We start from the raw sequence: 13,660 nt of genomic DNA on the forward strand, positions 1-13,660 counted from the left end.
TGCGCCTGAAGAAAACGGTGACAGGAAAAAGGCGCGGCCCGCAGGTTGTATCCCTGGGTCCCCGGGTCCCCCCGTGGGAAAGCCGCCCGCGCACCCCGTCCCCGCGGTCGCTGATGCTGGGAGCTGGACTGGGGACCCTCGGGACGGCCTTGCTTCCCGTGGAGACAGCTCACCGCTGGCGTGACGCTCCATCTCAGTCTTCAGTTCCACGTTGAAGTCAAGTGAAGGACGGTCTAATCCACGTGTGGGTCGAATGAATATTCAGGAATTATTTTAAGAGTGCTGAGGAGAGCGCCTGGCATCTAAAAGCGTCACATTCATGGCTTAATATCTTAACCTCTCAAGGCCCTTGCTCTTCATCTGTGAGAGTGACTCCTTTGCCCAAGGTCACAGGCCAGGGAGCTGCACTGCTGGCTGCGATTTTTTTTTTTTTTTAAATTGAAGTACAGCTAATTTACAATCGTGTTAATTTCAGTAAACAGCAAAGTGATTCTGTTAATATGTATGTGTGTTTGTGTGTGTGTATATTCTTTTAAAAAATTCTTTTCCATTCTGATTTATCACAGGATATTGACTGGTTCCCTGTGCTAAGTGCTGGCTGAAATGTGAAGCAAGGCGTTTGACCTCCTGTCTCTGTGCTCTTCTTAGTCACAACAGTTAGCCGGCACCAAGAAGCACATTTTACATGCCTTTTCTATTTTTTTGTTCTCTTAATTTAGGAAATAAATCACTTCAGAGGACATCTATGACCTTTCCGTCCTACATGGATCGTAAACATGCAGTGGCTCACAGGGTATTGACATTCCTGTGCATGTTTTTCAACTTGACCTATGGCAGAATCCAGCTTCCTGAATTTCTTAAATATAAGTGACATCTGAAGTCAAAATACACATGATCACAGAAGGCAACCACAAAACTCACAGGACTCAAACTTTCTATGGTCCACTGGGTCACCATTCACCTGAAGGAAATTGTAGCTGTAGTTGCTGGTGAAACTGAAGGGACCCAGATATTATCTCCCCTAGGAGGCTGGTTGGACATCTCATAGAAGCTTAACTTACAGAGGTCAATCATTTATGAGATTTGCTCTGTTCTTTGAAGCTATGCATTTCAAAAACATTTCTTCTTAAGACCACATGTCTTTCCCAGTACCACTTTCCCAGCAGCACTGAGCATGTGTACTCAGTCGTAGTTGAGTCTTTGTGACCCTGTGGACTGTAGCCTGCCATACTCTTCTGTTCTTGGGATTTCCCCAGGCAAGAATACTGGAGTGGGTTGCCATTTCCTCCTCCAGGGGATCTTCTTGACTCAGGGATTGAACCCTGGTCTCCTGTATTGGCAGGCAGATTCTTTACCCCGAGCCACCTGGGAAGCCCTCTCTCCTGTCACAAAGCTCAATATATTCCTATAATGTATTCCTTTCACTAATTTCTGTGCTAGAGAAATGAAGTTAATCAGTTGGGTGTACGTGAGAAGACTCCTCAGAGAAATGTAAAGTGGTTAGACAGAGGGCAATTTGCCAGACAGCTAGCATTGTTGCATGAAGAGCTGTGGGAGCAAATATTAGGCTTTTTAGGGGTCATGGTTGGGTTTTCAGGCATTTCCTGTTAAATCATGGTAAAGAATGCACATTTGTGCATTAGAGGGGCCTATCTTACACGTTAGAAATAAGACCTTTGGATGGAGTATCGAGTTATGCTTCAGGAAGTGTGGGCCCATGATGATAGGCTGAAAAGTGCCCCCAAAGATATCCACACCCTACAACAAACTAGGTAGCTCAAAACTACAGGAATGTATTCTCTTACAGTTCTGGAGGCTAGAAGTCTGAGATCGAAGAGTCAGCAAGACTGTGCTCCACCTGAGGTTCTGGGTAGAATCCTGTTTCGCCTCTTGTTAGTTTCTGGTGGTAACCACCAGTCCTTGGTGTGCGTCGGCTTGTAGACACAACCAGTTCTTCTCTCCATCATCACACGGTACTGTCTTTACATGACATTTTCCTCTTGTAAGGACACGAGTCATGTTGGATTATATTCTACCCTAATCATCTTAACTTGGTTACATCTGCAAAGACCTTGTTTCCTAATGCTGTCACATCCTCAGGTTCCAGGGGTTAGGACATCAACATGTATTTGGGGGACACAATTGAATCCATAACAGTCTTAAAAGGGGAGGCTGGGAGAGCATGCTTAAAGTGATAGGAAAAGTAGAGACTAGAGAACCCTGAAGACAAGCTTCCCCACATGAAAATGTCTGGTTTGGACTAGAAGGTGGAGTTTCAGTTCAGAGAGTGACCAGCCAACCCCTCTTCCCATCTTCAATCCTCTGCAGCAGTTCCATTGGACCTCACACCTCAGACAACCACCACTGCCTATTTAGCAGGTTTCTCCTCCTCTTGGCCATGTCTTTAAGATTCACTTGTAAGGCGTTGATGTGGACAACAATGTCCCGAGGCTGACAGTTAGGTACGTCCAGAGCATGTCCACTGCTGGCTTTCCATAAAATGTGAAAGCGTGTGTTCCTATCATTTTCTTGTCAAACACACATACATGTGCACGTGCACGCGTGTGCACACACACACACTGCCTTGAGAATCTTGAATTCTATATGAGTCAGAAAATTGTAAAAAAGCAGCCATTTTCATTGTCTTCCTTACACATCTTCCAGTTGGAAATTGCCCTGCATCCTGGTATAACCCGGAGGCATATGCTGCTGCCCCAGGAGTCACTAGGAGCGTGAGGAAATTGTCTACCCTCTCTAACTCCCTCTTGGTACCCTCTGCTGCTTCTTCCTCACTGCCCAGTTTTCCTTGCTTTCAGGCGGCTCTTGGTCTGCAACAAGGTGTGTCTGGAATAAATTTCTTAGGATGCCTCTAGCTGTGGTAGTAACCAGGGCACCAAAGACAAGTAAGCCAAGCTTCATCTTAGAGAGGGCAATGTGACAGGCCCTCAGAGAGGAGTGCTGAGTGTGCCTGGGTACGTGGGGGTTGGAGAGGGAAGTTACTATTCTTTGGGTCAGAGTGTTCTCTTAAAACACACTTGATGGACTTACCTGGTGGCCCAGTGGTTGGAACTCCCCGCTTCCACTGCAGGGGCCACGGGTTCTATCCCCAGCCAGGAAACTGAGACTCCCACATGCCACTCCATGAGGCCCAAAAGTGAAACAAACAAGCAAAACCCCCAAAACAAACAACAACAAAGCACCTGACTCAGAGAATGAGCACCTTGGTTGGTAGTGAACTCCTTGACTGCTAGCAACAATCTTTGGAAATTGTATAGGCTAAATTGTCTGCCCCCAAAGTCCCACTTCCCAGTACCCCAGAATTCAACTGTATTTGGAGATACCTTTAAAGAGGCAGACCACCTGATCTGACTCTTGAGAAATTTGTATGCAGGTCAGGAAGCAACAGTTAGAACTGGACATGGAACAATAGACTGGTTCCAAATAGGAAAAGGAGTACGTCAAGGCTGTATATTGTCACCCTGCTTATTTAACTTATATGCAGAGTACATCATGAGAAACGCTGGACTGGAAGAAACACAAGCTGGAATCAAGATTGCCGGGAGAAATATCAATAACCTCAGATATGCAGATGACACCACCCTTATGGCAGAAAGTGAAGAGGAACTAAAAAGCCTCTTGATGAAAGTGAAAGTGGAGAGTGGAAAAGTTGGCTTAAAGCTCAACATTCAGAAAACGAAGATCATGGCATCCGGTCCCATCACTTCATGGGAAATAGATGGGCAAACAGTGGAAACAGTGTCCGACTTTATTTTTTTGGTCTCCAAAATCACTGCAGATGGTGACTGCAGCCATGAAATTAAAAGACGCTTACTCCTTGGGAGAAAAGTTATGACCAACCTAGATAGCATATTTAAAAGCAGAGACATTACTTTGCCAACAAAGGTTCGTCTATCAAGGCTATGGTTTTTCCTGTGGTCATGTATGGATGTGAGAGTTGAACTGTGAAGAAGGCTGAGCGCCGAAGAATTGATGCCTTTGAACTGTGGTGTTGGAGAAGACTCTTGAGAGTCCCTTGGACTGCAAGGAGATCAGCTCTGGGATTTCTTTGGAAGGAATGATGCTAAAACTGAAACTCCAGTACTTTGGCCACCTCATGTGAAGAGTTGACTCATTGGAAAAGACTCTGATGCTGGGAGGGATAGGGCAGGAGGAGAAGGAGACGACAGAGGATGAGATGTTTGGATGACATCACTGACTCGATGGACGTGAGTCTGGGTGAACTCCAGGAGTTGGTGATGGACAGGGAGGCCTGGCGTGGTGCGATTCATGGGGTCGCAAAGAGTCAGACACGACTGAGTGACTGAACTGAATTGAACTGAACTTAAAGAGGCAATTAAGTTAAAATGAGGCCTCTAGGGTGGGCCTTAATCCACTGCGACTGGTGGGGTCAGAACCCACAGAGAGACCCCAGGAATGCATGTCCAAGAGGAAGGACCACGTGAGGACACAGTGAGAAGGTGGCTGTGCACCGAGAGAGGCTTCCGAAGAATCCTCATCTGCTGGCACCTGGATTGTGCACTGTGAGCCTCCAGAGCTGTGAGAAGTACACTTTAATCACTCAGGTCATGCAGTCTATGGCCTTTTATTATGGCAGCCCTTCCAACTCACGTAGGAAGGGTATCCGTAAACCTCCCGGAGGACTGTCTGGAAGCTGGCCGGCCCTAGGATCCTCCACCAGGTGGCAGCACATCCTGGAGGGCCGGCTGGGGGTGCAGGCTGGGCTTGGGGTGGAGGCACAGCCTCATGTCTGCTCCACCCCCGGGGCTCCAGAGATTGCCTTCTGACCCCTGAGCTTCTGTTGCACTGGGTCCACTTAGTACGTGTGATGCCTGTGATGTATGACTTTACAAATTTCAGGAAGGGAAGCTGACTCTTCATTCCAGGAAGTGCTGATTTCCTATTTGCAACAAACCCATGGAACACTGGGGGTTCCCAGGTGGAGCTTAGTAGTAAAGAACCCTCCTGCCAAAGTGGGAGAATAAGAGATGCAGATTCAACCCCTAGGTTGGGAAGATGCCCTGGAGTGGGGCACAGTAATGCACTCCAGTATTCTTGCCTGTAGAATCCCATGGACAGGGAGCCTGGTGGGCTATCGTTCATGGGGTTGCAAAGAGTCAGACATGACTGAAGTGACTTATCATGCATGCACATGAAACATCCCCTTTTAAGATTCATCCAGGGACACAAAATTTCCTCAGTTGAGGTGATTACAGGGAATCAGAAGCCAGATTTGTCATAGCACTTGGAGCACTGACGTCACTCCAGCCGATATTCTAATTCTCAAAGAGCCTGGTACCTGGCAATGAGAAAACTCTATTGTAATTACAAGAAGAAATTAAAAGTGTGTGCGCACTCCCAGTTTGCCTAGGAGTCAAGAGGGACAGGAAGGGTAGGACAAAAATAAATAACTTTTGCGGGGGGAGGGGGTAAAAGAGCTATCAAAGTCTTTCGTCCCTCTGCAGCAGACAGCTTTATAGAGATCCCCGTCACTGATGTGGTCTCTCCCTCTCATGAGCCACACAAGGTCCATATCAGTACTAGCTGTGCTTGTTTGTTCATTAATTCCACAGGGGTTTATTGAGCTCCTTCTAATACTTGCTAGATGCAGAAACAAATCTTAAGGCATGATTCCTGCCCTTGAGGAAGCCAAGGTCTGGCCTGGTGAAAAATCCCTCCACTGGGAACACTAATATGTCAAGGTAAGGTGCCAGGTAGGAGAGAGCCATTCAGGATGGCTGAATGGGAAGGCCACAGAGAGGAAGGGGCATCTGAGCAGGAGTTTGCCAAGGGAGGGAAGTGTTAGACAAGGTGGCCTGTGCATGGAGAGGCGTGGGGTGTGGAGGGGCTCTGTGTGCTCCAGGGATGCTGACTGGTCCAGCTTTTGGATTCTGTCCACCACAAACTGGCACTGCCACGGGTGCTTGTCTTCTGCCTCTACAAGGATTACCTCATGTGCCATGGCAGCTGCTTTCCTCCAACACTCCCTGAAGGAGTTCAGGGTGGAGAGCAATAATGAGGTACTCTGTGTTCCAGGAAGTTGGCAGGAAATGTCTTCAGATAGTTAGATATTCTCAGGAGCTCATTTTGTGAGTTCAAGTCTTTGTATCATCTCATATCTAGGAAAGCACTAAAATCCTTCATGATGATGACTGTTTCTCATGACTATCAACCTTCACGAGACCAGCAGAGACTTTCTACAGAAAAAATATGTGCTTGGTTGCATATACTCCCCCTTTTACCAAAATCACATATATACTGTCTTTCCCCACTATGTCTTTAGAACAGTTTCTCAGATCTATCTGAGGTGCTGTCTCCCGGGCTGCAGTTCTCATGTTGCCCTGGATAAAACCAGCTCTCACGCTGTACATTGTTTTAGTCGACAATACTCATGGGAAAAGATGAAGTGACAGGAGAGAAAACCAGATAAGGGGCCAGTTGGTGAAGGGTCATATATATTGTTAAAGATTGTGTCCTTGACACCACAGTCCCCTTCACAGGGTGAAGTTTTGAACTGAGAGTTTAAATATACAAACCGACATGGTCAGACCCATATGTAAAGACAGAACTCCCACCATAGTCTGCAGCAACCAGCCCAGAAATCAACGTATTATGTACAGTAACCATCCCAGGAAGCCAGTCTGCTAGCGACAAATCAGACTTTGAGGAAGTCAGACCTCCATCTCTAGAAATCCTCCAGGAAACCAAACAATAACCTCTGTAACAATTGCCCCCACACGACCAGGACTTGACTCCTAACTGACAGCTTCTCTAGTTTTTGTCTCCACTCCCAATTTAGGACCAACTAAAGAAAGTCAAGTGGAGTTGCACAGAGTCGGACACGACTGAAGCGACTTAGCAGCAGCAGCAGAGGAAGTCAAATATACATTCATAACCACCCACATATGAAGCCCTGCTTCTCGTGCACATCTGCAGCTTCTCAGTGCCAAGAGCCTCCAGTTAGGGTGCACCTGAAGCCTTCTCATTTTTCTACTATGAAGCTTTTCCACTCCTCTGCCTGCCTTTCAGTCTCAGCAAAAATGCCAGCGATGCTGGCTTACTCCCCTCAAGGAGCAAGTAAGTGGCCTTTGTTTGTTCTCATCTGGTTGTGAAAGTTGCTCAGTCGTATCCAACTCTTTGCGACCCCATGGAATTCTCCAGGCCAGAATACTGGAGTGGGTAGCCTATCCCTACTCCAGGGGATCTTCCCGACCAGGAATCAAACCGGGGTCTCCTGCATTGCAGGCGAATTGTTTACCAACTGAGCTATGAGGGAAGCTGGTCTTCAGTTATTTCCACAGAACCTGGGGAAGACAAAATAGTGTCGAGAATAGACAGTTGGCTGCTGCCGTCTCCTATGCCTTGGGCTGAACTCTGCTGAACTAGTAACTTACTCTTGCTTATTTGTGTTTCATTTTTTTTTTTTTCCTTGGCAGGTCCAGAAAAGGGGCCAGGGTCCAGAACTTGAGGATAAAGGATAGGACTCAATGACCACCCCCATCTTGGGGAGATAAGGATTCTCAATAGTTCCAGGTCAGGGCTAAGAGAGACATCCAGGCAGATCTGGGGCGAAGCTGTGGATAGAGCACCATCCAAGCAGCTGTGTGTGCGCGTGTTTTAAATTGGTGTGTGATTGCCTTGCAATGTTGTGTTAGTTTCTGCTCTGCAACAATGTGAATCAGCTATATGTATACACACATGCCCTTCCTCTCAAACCTCCCTCCCGCCCACCATCCCACTCCTCTGGGTCATCCCACAGCACCGAGCTGAGCTCCCTGTGCTGCACAGCAGCTTCCCACCAGCTGTTTCACACATGGGAGTGTGTATATGTCAGTGGTGCTCTCTCAATCTGTCCCATCCTCTTCTTTCCCCTTTCTGTACACAAGTCTCTTCTCTTCGTCTGCACCTCTATTCCTGCCCTGCAAATAGGTTCATCAGTACCATTTTCTAGATTTTATATATTTATATATATATACACACATTAATATACGATGCTTGTTTTTCTCTTCCTGACTTACTTCACTCTGTATGACAGTCTCTAGGTCCATCCACATCTCTACAAATGAGTTTCAAGTTGTTCCTCCCTCTGCTCTAATTTCCCTTTATTGTGTCCTGCAAAAGCGAAAGTGCTATTTGCTCTGTTGTATCTGACTTTGCGACCCCGTGGACTGGGATTCTCCAGGAAAGAAGACAAGTGGGTAGCCATTCCCTCCTCTGCACGGGGCAAGGGTGAGGGAGCAGGTCTTCCCAACCCAGGGATCGACCGTGGGTCTATCTGCATTGCAGGCAGATTCTTTACCATCTGAGCCACCAGGGAAACCCTTATTAGTCCTGAGCCCTCGGCAAAGCCTATCCCACAAGATAACCTTGTATCACCATTATTGTGGAGAGGAGGAAGGTGCCTGTCCTGCTTTAGGAGGTGCTGAGAGCTGCCAGCTTGGTGCAGAAGGCTTGACAGCCCCTCAGCACTTGTGCGCCCACCAAAGCTTGGGGGACTTGATAGCACTCTGGACACTCAGCACTTAGGATGTGTTGCATCTGTTTCTTTAGTTATTTCAGTCATACGATCTTATATGCGTCAGAAAACCTGTGCTATTACTTCTATACAATCACTGATTTTGACTGTTTCTAGTAGTCAACTCACCTATAGTTAAAATGTGAAGGTGTCTTTTTTTTTGTACTTTATAAAATATTAACAGCTTGATGAATATACCTATGGATTTTTACTACTTATGATATATTTCCTTAATGAAATGTAAGGTGGATGCATTTTAATGTATTTAAGATTTGGGGTCTTTTTGTGGGCAGTGCTCTCAAACCATGGTGGTGGGGGAACCATAGCATTCAGGACCCTTTCTTTCTCATCCTTTCTCATGGATTGTAACCTGTCCATGAGATAGGTTTCTTATCCCTTGTAACCTATGCTCAGGGGTTGCTATCCAGACATGTGGTTGGCGCTGGAAGCCAGCATGGAAAAGAGTGAAAGATTGGCAAAGTCCAGACCGTCTGCTGGTGAGTCGCGGGGAGCTGCTCAGCTAAGAGGCTCCTGGAAGTGGCCTGAGAAGCTCTCCTCCCACCTTAGACCGAAAGCTCCACTGAAGCTGTCACGTTTATCACCTGTGATCAAGTCTAAGCCAGTGGCTCTCTGTTCCAGGTGCTCAATAAGTATGTGTTGACTGAGTGAGAACTTTCAGGTGCCCTTGTGATCTGGTCTGGTTTCTCTCTCTCCAGTTCTCCCTTAGGACATAGGGCAGTTAAACAGAGCAGAGGAGGTTACCTAATATATAATATAAATCTGTATGGATGGAATATCATCTCTGTAATGTCAAGAATAATCAAAAGTAAGATGGTATGGAATTTGTATGACTTATAAAATTTTCCATGTATTCTCTAGCTTCTTATGTCCTGTAAAAAATTTCAGACTCACACATACCTAATTAGAATGAAAATTTGTTTACTTGTTCCTTTGCCCAAAATGTATATTAAAATTATTTTGCTGATACAAGGTAACTTAGAAAAACAGGGTATTAGTTCAACACAAGAAATTTTATGTCTTCAGCATTGTCTTGAAATGCCCTTTCATATTATACAGTATTTTTAAATTTTATTTTACTTGGGAGAATAAACTGGTCAGCTAACTCATGAATCCTGTGGGGGCACTTACTATATCACGTCCCATGAGTAGGTGTCACATGTAAAGAAATGTTTACATAATCTCAGCAAGTCTCTTTTTTTTTTTAAACTGCACTGAGTGGCATGTGGGATCTTAGTTCCATGATCAGGGATCGAACCCATGCCCGCTGCCATGGAAGCATAGAGTTGTAATCACTGGACCTCCAGGGAAGTCCCAGTGAGTCTTAACAGTCTTTTCTGCTCACGTGAAATGACTCTTCTGTGTTTTAAGGACCTCAGAAACTGAGAATCGAGTTAGTCATCATCAGACTCTTTATTCACGACATAACATCATTGGTCCAGAAAGGCTACACTTTTCTCTTTCATTTTCCTTTGGTCGTTTTCTTCATCTCCTTCGTGCAGTTCCATACCCCTCATTCCCTAATGTCTTTAAGGTTTGTCCTCCCAAGCCATCTTCTATATTTTGAACATATTTTCTTAAAAAATATATAATAATATTTAAAGTTTAAAATTTTTGTATAAATTACTTTGTGATATACATCTCAACTAGCTTCTAAGTTTCATAAAATGTTGGCTTTTTTCGAGAACTATTTGTGTTACTTGGTATAACATGCTTCTGACTGGCATGTATGATTCTGCAGCAGTCATGCACCATAGCTTATCTCTTCCTTTCATCATCGATACTTTTGTTGTTCCCAGCTGCTCCTACTTCTACAGATCTATGCATGTCTCCTTATGAACCTACCCTGTGGTTTCTTTGGTAAGTATGTCCTAGAGTTGAGTGGCTGGGATTTGGGGGTATATGCATATTAGCTTCAGTAAGTAGTGCTGACTTGCTCTCAGGAATGGTGGTACTGTTTACTGAACCCAGGTCCCACTGCTTGCCGTTCAAAAGCCATTAAAGAGGCCAGGTTGGTGGAATTAATAAAAGTTTGCTCTATTTTGGATGCTTGCAACCTGGGGATGGAGGGAGGGTGGATTCTTGTCCAAAGGCTAACTCTCCTCTGACAATCAGGGGGCAAGAAATTTTATAGGCTGAGGGATGGGGCTACATGCAGAAATAGCAGTCAGTTCTGACAGTCATCTTGAAATTAGTCATGCAGTGGTCTGACCAGTGTCATCTTGTTTTAAGAACTGTTAGGTTTTAGTTCCAGGGTTGGTTTGGTTCCATTTTTTGAAGCCAGTTCTCAGAATTGTGGCAGCTTATATCATGGTTATAGTCTGGTCATCTTGTAGTTAACTTCTACCTGGTGGGGGTTTCATTCTCTAAAATAGCTCATATATTATGGCTCAGAACATTATAGCCCTTGAGGAGGAACTAAAGGTCCTTAACTATGCTTAATGAATAAAGTGTTATTTGGTCTGCTGTGACTATTTCCCTTTGTTTCTGCATGTTCTCACTTCTCTGATTAAACCTATTCTTTGGCTAAAGCTTTTCCACAGACAAAAGGCAGTTAGAGAACCTGGCTTGGCTTTCTCTGCCCACCAAAGCAAAATAAAAAATACACAGAGAGAGTTTGGAGGAAATAGAAAGATGGCTTAATTCTCAGCCAGCGGAGAGGGCAACACAGTAGGCTCAAGCTTCAAGAACTGTGCCTCCCAACCATGAAGAGTCTAGGGGCTTATATAAGATGAGGGTTCAAAGTCAGGGGTCGTGATGAGGAACAAAAGTGTTCGGATCTTGATTTCTTCCTCTTGCATTGTTTCAAAGACAGTCATAGGCTGGTATCAGTAACCCAGTAATTGGGTCTGGCGGTTTGATGCCTCTGCGGCCTTCTTTCTGATGTAACTATAGGGGGAAGGGTTGTAAGGGTCAACACCAGATACAGGATGTATTTAGCATGTAGAACCAAAGGAAAATAGATGTGAAGTGTAGCTCCTGCTGAGTCGGGGGCAGAAAAGCAAACTTAGTTGCAGGCATGCGGACTTAGGAGCAGTTAAAATAAAACACTTTCCGTGAGTTCAGGTCTGCTCACTGTTCTCTTTATTTTCTTCGTTCTCAGAAAGGGAAAGAGAAAAACCCATTTCTCTCTTTTTTATTTTTTTCCTTTTCACTGCAACAGGACTGTAGGGCCTGTTCCATTTCAGTACCTATGTAGATTCTAATATGGTAAAGACTGATTGATAGAAGCCACATAAACAAAAGCTCCTTGGGTTCTTTGCATATGAAGAGTTCCTGAGATCTTCCAGTTTGAGAAACAATGATTTAGGCTACACCAATCCTGGCAAAAACCATCAATTATCAAATTTACTTTAGTCATGTTAAGTGAGGTATTGTCTTACCCTGATGCATTCACTCATCGATAAGGTATATTATGTATTTTTTCACCACTTAGGAGAAAGGTGAATTGGCTTCTAAGTGTCGAAGGCCTCCTTTTCAGTCTGTGAGTGAGTAAGGATGAGAAGCTTGGCCACCCCATCTCAGAAGTGCAGCATGGAGGAAAGGCGCTGAGCCCTCACAATTGTCAGAACTCTCGGAGGCCAGCTGCGGAGGTTTCATCTCATTCCTGGCGAAGGCCAGGGGCCAGTCGGGGATTACAGCTGTTTGTGCTGAGCTACAACATACATTCAAGATCTTTCTTGAAAGGATCAGCAATCCTTTCAAGGTTCTAAGTGGTCCTAAGTGGTCCCCATGGCCTGAGGCTGGTAAGTAACTCTGCAGTGCCTTCCTTCAGCTTGCTGCCCCTTTAAGCCTGGCAGCTGTCCTGCAGCAGTTACAGTAACTGAACTCAGTCAGGTCTGGTTGCTCTGCTCTGGCAGTCTGCCACTGCTCCCCTTTCACCCCAGGTTCTTGCCCTCCAGGTATCATGGGGCAGGTGATGAGAAGCTCAATCAGGGTCCTGTGTGAATGGCCAGAGAAATAATCAACTGAGATGATGGATTCAATTGTAATTTACATATTGCTTAAACATACTCTAGTGTGTGACCTGTCACTGTTAAGTGGACGCTAGCGCTATGAGATATGTGATGATGTGTGTACAGAGTTCATCACTCTATTTTCACCCTATAGAATAAACAACCTTTATCATTTTGTCACATTTGCTTCCAGGATTTTCTCTTTACATTCTTTCAAAAAAAGGAATCGTTAGGATAAAGCAAAGTAAAAGCCACCTTTAACCATTACCTCTAGGCTCATTCCTCCTGTCCCCCCTTTCCCACCTCCCACCCAAAGCAATGATTATTATAAGTGTACTTTGCATGATTGTTACCAAAAATGTAAATCCATGTGCCCAAGGCACAGCGAGGCCAATCAATACTAAAACATTGGAGTCTGGAACAGAGAAAGGTTTGTTACAGGGCCACACAAGGAGATGGGTGGCTCATGCACTAAGAACCCCAAAGTTATTGAAGGCTTTCAGTAAAGCCCTTTTCTAGGAAAGGTGAGGGAGGGGCCTTGTCAGTTGCTGCAGAGTTCAGATCCTTGTTTTTGAGGCCAGTTCATGGTCAGGTGACGATGTTCCAGTAAATCTCTACCAAACAAATGTTATTCTCTGTCCTGACAAGAAACAGCCAGGTCCCAAGCATAGCTGTTGCCCTCCCAGGTCCTGGTCCTGGCTGAGAGGAGGCAGAGCTCAGCTGGCAGCACCCTTAGGGCCAGGTCCCCAGACCCTGCCCAGTTGTCATCCCTGAGGGAGACAGGCACCCAACTCAACTGGCCCTGGGACCCCTCAGGCCTCCCACAAAGTGGGGGCAGTTCCCACAGACTACGACCCAGGCAGACAGCCGCAACCACTGAGGTCACATAGACAGTAATGAGAGAGAGGTTCACTGCTGCCTCAAGGCCTAGTCCTGGCCAATGGATGGCCCTGGCAAGGGCTCTGGAGCCCTGCAAGACACAGCCCCCAGCCTGTTCGCTGGCCGCCCCCTCTCCCCCCAGCTCACCCTCTGGCCCAAGGCTAGGCAAGCTGGAGGGTCTCAGGGAGAAGGCAGGGATCTGCCTCTTACCTCATTCTCTACCTGAGGACCACAGCACCACCAACTGTTGACTGAGTCACTTCTCTAATGGCTC

Source organism: Bos grunniens, chromosome 12 (assembly GCF_055505025.1).
Source record: "Bos grunniens cultivar Pamir isolate PY7600 chromosome 12, Bosgru_T2T1.0, whole genome shotgun sequence".
Lineage (NCBI taxonomy): Eukaryota > Metazoa > Chordata > Mammalia > Artiodactyla > Bovidae > Bos > Bos grunniens.